Below are 8,437 nucleotides of genomic sequence, written 5' to 3' on the forward strand. Positions count from 1 at the left end.
AAATATACTACATTGGTGCTAGAAGTCAAACCATCAGTGGGAGATCACATACATCCTGAGATTTGCAGCAGCCTCCAGGTGACTTATCAACACCACCCAAATATAGCCTTCACTCTACCAGCCCTTATAAAGTACAAATAAGCATCTAAATCATTATGGTAAAATCAATTACGCTGGGTAAACCATTAATGGATTTTGTTTACAGAATATTGCAGTTTCACAATATTTGTTACCAAAAGGTGTCCCTAGGAAGAAGAACCTCAAAGACAGGAATCTGAAATTGATCATCTAATCTGATTAGATGAAATATGATATAATAGTTATCAGTAAAAAACTGGACACTACTATTCCAGAGTATACTGTGACAAAAAAAAAATTGAATCATCACTAGTAATTGGTGAAAATCAATTGTGACAAAAGTAAAATTTGGGATGAAATTCTTACTCCTATAGGAAAAATTATGGTAGAAATAAAGAACCCACTCTTTGTGAACTGGAGTATATTGTTTTGATTTTAGAAATTCAATTGTAAGAAGGAAATGACAAACTCAGTCCTTTAATCAAAGGGTCAGACAACCAAAGAACTTTAATGACTATCCTGGAACAAAAATATTTTTTTCTTGAGGCAAGGATTTGTGAACAAAAGAGAATAAATATCCTGTTACAGAGATGGCCTAAAGTATAAAACAAGCTGAATTTACTTCCTCAATAAGACTTATGCAATATTGGACACTGATTGAAAAGACAAATTGAGGGGATCCTGGGTGGCTCAGTCGGTTAAGCATCTGACTTCGACTCAGGTCATGATCTCACGGTCTGTGAGTTCGAGCCCCGCGTCAGGCTCTGTGCTGACAGCTCAGAGCCTGGAGCCTGTTTCAGATTCTGTGTCTCCCTCTCTCTCTGGCCCTCCCCCGTTTATGCTCTGTCTCTCTCTGTCTCAAAAATAAATAAAACGTTAAAAAAAAAGACAAATTGAAATTGAGACATCCAAGTACATTAAAAAATCTAAATACCTTGAACACCAAAATCCCACTGATCTTGCCTTGCCAGCAGGGGAAGTCTCTTTTCCCTAGTCCTAGGAAGTTAGAGTTTCATATATGGATATCTTGTAATGAATTCACCTCTGGCAATTGTCCTGCAGGAAACTGTCCATTATTTATAAGATCCAATTCTTTTCTCACTCATTTGCAGAACTGGTGCAGGTAATAGAAGCATAGAAATTTTATTTTTTAATAAAGAGAATGAGATAGTCTTGAGTAATATCTTTAGCAACTTTATATTTAAAATATATAATCCAAAAATATATGATATAAATCTACTACTGGCTTCCCCCAAAGGACCTGGAGATATATTATTGGAATTATTCCTATAATATTTCACAGTACCTCATGGAAAACCAATTGTACACCCTAAATTACACATTATAGATGTATAGACTATTGAATAAATGCACACACCTGGCTTTTTTCTTATATGTACAAGCTTATCTACATAATATTTTTTGCCACAATTCTATTTAATCTTTCTTGTGACTATACTGTGTCCCTGTCCTTAACCATGCTAGTCTTTGAAATAACATCTACACTTCTGCCATTCTTAATTTTGTTAACTTTGCAGAGTGGATTAAATATGAAAAACAGCTAAGTACACATCTAGGATGTCAATGTATCTAATGAAAATAAAATAATTATGAGTGTTTCATAGTAGCGAGAATAGACTTTTTATTTACCATGGATCCTGCCATAAAGACTATTGATTGTGGATAAAAAAGAAAATTTTCTGAGTATGTAAATAGGTAGTAGTGTCATGTCAGAGTAGAGGTCATTAAGTAAGGCAATGTATGGGCAGATTCTTTCCAAAGAACAGCTTCTAATTGACTGCAATGTTTGTTTTTATTTTTGGCATTGTTTTCCTGTATTTATGTATGTATGTATGTATGTATTTAACAGGCTTCACCCTCAGTGCAAAGCCCAATGCAGGTATTGAATTCATGACACTGAGATCATAAAAGGGAAGAAGGAAGGAACAAAGAATGACTATTCTTTGGAATACCCATTCCAAATGGGGAAGACCCATTTGTGGGTCTAATTCTGGGGTTTCTATTCTATTCCATTGGTCTATGTGTCCGTTTTGTGCCAATACCATGCTGTCTTGATGATGACAGCTTTGTAGTAGAGGCTAAAGCCTGGGATTGTGATGACTCCCGCTTTGGTCTTCTTCTTCAATATTACTTTGGCTCTTTGGGGTCTTTTGTGGTTCCACACAAATTTTAGGATGGTTTGTTCTAGCTTTGAGAAGAATGCTGGTTCAATTTTGATTGGGATTGCATTGAATGTGTAGATAGCTTTGGGTAGTATTGACATTTTGACAATATTTATTCTTCCAATCCATTAGCATGAAATGTTTTTCCATTTCTTTATATCTTCTTCAATTTCCTTCATGCAATTTCTATATTTCAGCATACAAATTTCTACATCTTTGGTTAAGTTTATTCCTAGGTATTTTATGCTTCTTGATGCAATTGTGAATGGGATTAGTTTCTTTGTCTTTCTGTTGCTTCATTGTTAGTGTATAAGAATGCAACTTATTTCTGTACATTAATTTTGTATCCTGTGACTTTCCTGAATTCATGTGTCAGTTCTAGCAGACTTTTCATGGAATCTATCAGGTTTTCCATGTATAATATCATGTCATCTGCAAAAAGTAAAGGCTTGACTTCATCTTTGCCATTTTTGATGCTTTTGATTTCCTTTTGTTGTCTGATTGCTGATGCTAGAACTTCCAACACTATGTTAAACAACAGTGGTGAAAGTGGACATCCCTGTCGTGTTCCTGATCTCAGGGAGAAAGCTCTCAGTTTTTTCCCATTAGGATGGTATTAGCTGTGGACTTTCATTAATGGCTTTTACAATGTTTAAGTATGCTCCTTCTTTCCTTACTCTCTCGAGAGTTTTTATTAAGAAAGGATGCTGAATTTTGTAAAATGCTTTTTCTGCATAGATTGACAGGATCATATGGTTCTTATCTTTTCTTTTATCAATATGATGTATCACATTGATTTATTTGCAAATATTGAACAGCTCTGCAGCATATGAATGAATCCCACTTGATCATGGTGAATAGTTGTTTTTATTTGCTGTTGAATTCAATTTACTAGTATCTTGTTGAGAAATTTTGCATCCATATTCATCAGGGATATTGGCTTGTAGTTCTCTTTTTTGTTGGGTCTCTGTCTCATTTGGGAATCAAAGTAATGTTGGCTTCAAAGAATGAGTCTGGAAGTTTTCCTTCCCTTTGTATTTTTTGGAAGAGCTTGAGATGGGTAGGTATTATATTGGCTTTAAATGTCTTAGAATTCCCCTGGGAAGCCATCTGGTCCTGGACTCTTATTTGTTTGGAGACTTTTGATAACTGATTCAATTTCTTTGATGGTTATGGGTCTGTTCAATTTTTTCTATTTCTTCCTGTGTGAGTTTTGGAAGTGTGTGTGTTCTTAGGAATTTGTCCATTTCTTCCAGGTTGTCCAGTTTGTTGGAATATCATTTTCCATAGTATTCCCTGATAATTGCTTGTATTTCTGAGGGATTGGTTGCAATAATTCCATTTTCATTTGTGATTTTTTTCTATTTGCGTGATCTCCCTTTTCTTTTTTAGAAGCCTGGCTAGAGGTTTATAAATTTTGTTTATTTTTTTCAAATAAACAACTCTTGGTTTCATTGATCCGCTCTACTTTTTTTTTTTAATTCTATATTGTTTATTTCTGCTCTGATCTTTGTTATTTGTCTTCTGCTGGGTTTTGGGTGTCTTTGCTGTTCTGCTTCTATTTCCTTTAGGTGTGCTGTTAGATTTTGTATTCGGGATTTTTCTTGTTTCTTGAGATAGGCCTGGATTGCAATGTATTTTCCTCTCAAGACTTCCTTCCCTGCATCCCAAAGCGTTTGGACTGTTGTATTTCCATTTTCATTTGTTTCAATATATTTAATTACTTCTCTAATTGCCTGGTTGACCCATTCATTCATTAGTAGGGTGTTCTTTAACTTCCATGTTTTTGGAGGTTTTCCAGACTTTTTCCTGTGGTTGATTTCAAGTTTCATAGCATAGTGGTCTGAAAGTGTGCATGATATGATCTCAATTCTTTCATACTTATGAAGGGCTGTTTTGTGACCCAGAATGTGATCTATCTTGGAGAATGTTCCATGTGCGCTCGAGATGAAAGTATGTTCTGGTTCCTTGGGATGCAGAGTTCTAAATATATTTGTCAAGTCCATCTGATCCAATGTATCATTCAGGGCCTTTGTTTCTTTATTGATCCTCTGTCTAGATGATCTATCCATTGTTGTATGTGGAGTATTAAAGTCCCCTGCAATTACCACATTCTTATCAATATGGTTGCTTATGTTTATGATTAATTGTTTTATATATTTGGAGGCTCCTGTATTTGTCACATAGACATTTATATTTGTTAAATTTTCCTGATGGATAGACCCTGTAATTATTATATAATGCCCTTCTTAATCTCTCTTGTTACAGCCTTTAATGTATTTATTTTATTTTTAAAATATTTTTAATGTCTATTTATTTTTGAGGGACAGAGAGAGACAGTATAAGTGGGGAATGCGCAGCGAGAGAGGGAGACATAGAGCATGAAACAGGCTCCAGGCTCTGAGGTGTCAGCTCAGGGCCCGACATAGGGCATGAACTCACAAGCCATGAGTTTATGACCTGAGCTGAAGTTGGACCTTTAACCAACTGAGCCACCCAGGCACCCTGTTAAGCCTTTTTTAAAATCTTTTTTAACGTTTATTTATTTTTGAGACAGAGAGAGACAGAGCATGAACAGGGGAGGGTCAGGGAGAGAGGGAGACACAGAATCTGAAAGAGGCTTCAGGCTCTGAGCTGTCAGCACAGAGCCCGACACGGGGCTCGAACTCACAGATCACCAGATCATGACCTGAGCTGAAGTCGGATGCTCAAACAACTGAGCCACCTAGGCGCCTCTCAGCCTTTAATTTAAAGTCTAGTTTGTCCGATATAAGTATGGCTACTCCAGGTTTGTTTTGACTTCCAGGAACATGACTGATAGTTCTCCATCCCCTCACTTTCATTCTGCAGGTTTCCTAAGGTCTAAACTGAGTCTCCTATGGACAGCAAATAGATGGGTCTTGTTTTATTATTCACTCTGATACCCTATGTATTTTGGTTGGAGCATTTAGTCCATTTACATTCAGTGTTATTATTGAAAGATTTGGGTTTAGACTCATTGTGATGTCTGTAGGTTTCATGCTTGTAGTGATGTCTCTGGCACTTTGTGGTCCATGCAACATTTCACTTACAGAATCCCCCTTAGGATTTCCTGTAGGGCGGGATTAGTGGGGATTAATTCCTTCAGTTTTTTTGTTTGGTAAAACCTTAATCTCTCCTTCTATTCTGAATGACAGAGTTGCTGGATAAAGGATTCTTGGCTGCATAGTTTTTCTGTCATCAAATAAACATCTTAACATTACACCTAAAGAAGCTAGAAAAAAGAACAAACAAAACCCAAACACAGAAAAAGTAAGTAAATAATAAAGATTGGAGCAGAAATAAGGTATATACAACTAAAAACATAAAGGATATCAATGATACCATGGGCTGGTTTATTGAAAAATTAACAAAATTGATAGGGGTGCCAGGAGCTCATTCAGTAAAGTTTCTGACCCTTGATTTTGTCTCAGGTCATGATTCAGAGTTCATGAGTTTGAGCCCTGTGTCTGGTTATATGCTGACAGTGTGGAGTCAGCAGCTTGGTATTCTCTCTCTCCCTCTCTTTGCCCTTCACACACTCATGCTTTCTCTCTCTCTCTCTCTCTCTCTGTCTCACTTTCTCAGTAAACATTAAAAACAAGAACAAAATTGATAAACCTTTAGCCAGATTCATTAAAAAAATGGTGAGATAAATAAAATTACTAATGAATGTGGAGAAATAACACCACAGAAATACAAACAATTGTAACAGAATGTTATGAAAACCTATATGCCAACAAATTGGACAACTTAGAAGAAATGGATAAATTCCTGTAAACAAACGCCTAAGAAAAACTAATGCATGATGAAATAGAAAATTTAAACAGACCAATTACCATTAACGAAATTCAATCAGTAATTAAAAACACTGAACAAACAAAAGTTCAGGTCTAGACAGCTTCATAGATGAAATCTACCAAATATTTAAAGAAAAGCACATACTTATTCTTCTCAAACTATTCCAAGAAATAAAAAAGGAAGGAAAAATTCTATATTCATTCTATGAGGCCATATTCAACCTGACACAAAAACCAGATAAGGACATTAAAAAATAAAATAACCAGAGTCCAGTAACCCTGATGACAATAGGTGCAAAAATCCTCAACAAAATATTAGCAAACTGAACCCAACAATACTTTGAAAATTATACACTGTGATCAAATGACATTTATTCCTGGGATGTAAATATGGTTAAATACTCATAAAAAAAGTTAATGTGATAAGTCAAATCAATGAGAGAAAGGAAAACAATCATATGTTAACTTCATTAGATGAAGACAAAGCATTTGGCTAATTACATTCATTTATGTGTTAAAGAAAACCCTCTGAAAAGTAGGACTAGAGGGAGCATACCTCAATAATAAAAGCTTTAGATGAAAAATTCACATCAACCTCATTTTCAATAGTGAAAAGTTGAGAACTTTTTCCTTAACGTCAAGAATAAGACAAAGAATGTACACTATTGCCAATTTTATTCAACAAAATACTAGAAGTCTTAGCAATAGCAATTAGAGAATATATAGAAATAAAAGGTATCCAAACTGGTAGGCAAGAAGAAAACCTTTCTCTATTTGCAGATGTCATATTACTATATATAGAAAACTCAAAAGACTCCACCAGCAAATTACAAGAACTGATAAGTGAATTCAGTGAAGTCCCAGGATAAAAAATAAGTGTACAGAAATCTGTTGCATTCTTATATACTAGTAATGAAGTGAAATTAAGGATTCAATTGCACCAAAAACAATAAAATACCTGGGAATAAACTAACCAAAGTGGGGAAAGACCTGTACAATGAAAACTATAAAATATGGGGGCAGCTGGATGGCTCACTCAGTTAAGCATCTGACTCTTTTTTTTTAACGTTTATTTATTTTTGAGACAGAGAGAGAGAGAGCATGAACGGGGGAGGGTCAGAGAGAGGGAGACACAGAATCTGAAACAGGCTCCAGGCTCTGAGCTGTCAGCACAGAGCCTGACGTGGGGCTCGAACTCACAGACCGTGAGATCATGACCTGAGCCGAAGTCGGCCGCTTAACCGACTGAGCCACCCAGGTGCCCCTGACTCTTTTTTTTAATATTTATTTTTAGGAGACAGAGAGAAAGACAGCATGATTGGGGGAGGAACAAAGAGAAAGGGAGACATGGAATGTGAAGCAGGCTCCAGGCTCTGAGCTGTCAGGACAGAGATCAACTTGGGGCTTGAACTCATGAACCATGAGATCATGACTTGAGCTGTAGTCAGACACTTAAACAACTGAGTCATCCAGGCGCCCTTAAGCATCTGACTCTTGATTTCGGCTCAGGTCATGATTTGACAGTTTCTGGGTTCAAGCCCTCTGTCAAGCTCTGAGCTGAAGAGCTTGGAGCCTGCTTGAGATTCTCTCTCTCCCTCTCTCTCTCTCTCTGCCCCTCCCCTGCTCTTCTGTCTCTCAGACATAAACATTAAAAAATATAAAATACAATGAAAGAAATTCAAGATAATGCAAAGAACTGGGAGATATTCCATACTCATTGATTGGAAGAACAAATATTGTTAAAATTTCTATACTGACCAGAACAATCTACATATTTAATGCAATCCCTATCAAAATACCAACAAGAGTTTTACAGGACTAGAACAATTCTAAAATATGTAAGGATCCATAAAAGATCTCAAATAGCTGAAGCAATCTTGTAAAAGAAAACCAATCCTGGAGGCATCACAATTCCAGACTTCAAGTTATATTACGAAGCTGTAGTAATCAAACCAGTAGGTACTGGCACAAAAATAGTGCATGCATGTATTAATTAATTAATTATGTATCTTAATTTGTATTATATAATAAATTATATATATATATAATTTTAATTATTATACACACAATTATTCCATTTTTCCATGATGAGTGATAAATTCATCATAAATTGGAGGAAATTACAATAATACTCATGAACGAACTACTTAAAAGGATAAAAAAGTAAAAGAATCAATTATTTTATAGTAAGCTCTTTTGTTGTAAGTACATTCAAGAAATATATACAAACAATATCAATAAGGAAGGCCATCCAAGATGGCAGCATACGAAGACCCTGAACTCACCTCCTCCATGGACACACCAATATCTACAGTATCATATGGAAAATTTTCCATTGGAAAAAAACAGTAAAAACTA

This window comes from Puma concolor, chromosome A1 (assembly GCF_028749965.1).
Source record: "Puma concolor isolate L17-30 chromosome A1, mPumCon1.1.hap2, whole genome shotgun sequence".
NCBI classification, from domain to species: domain Eukaryota; kingdom Metazoa; phylum Chordata; class Mammalia; order Carnivora; family Felidae; genus Puma; species Puma concolor.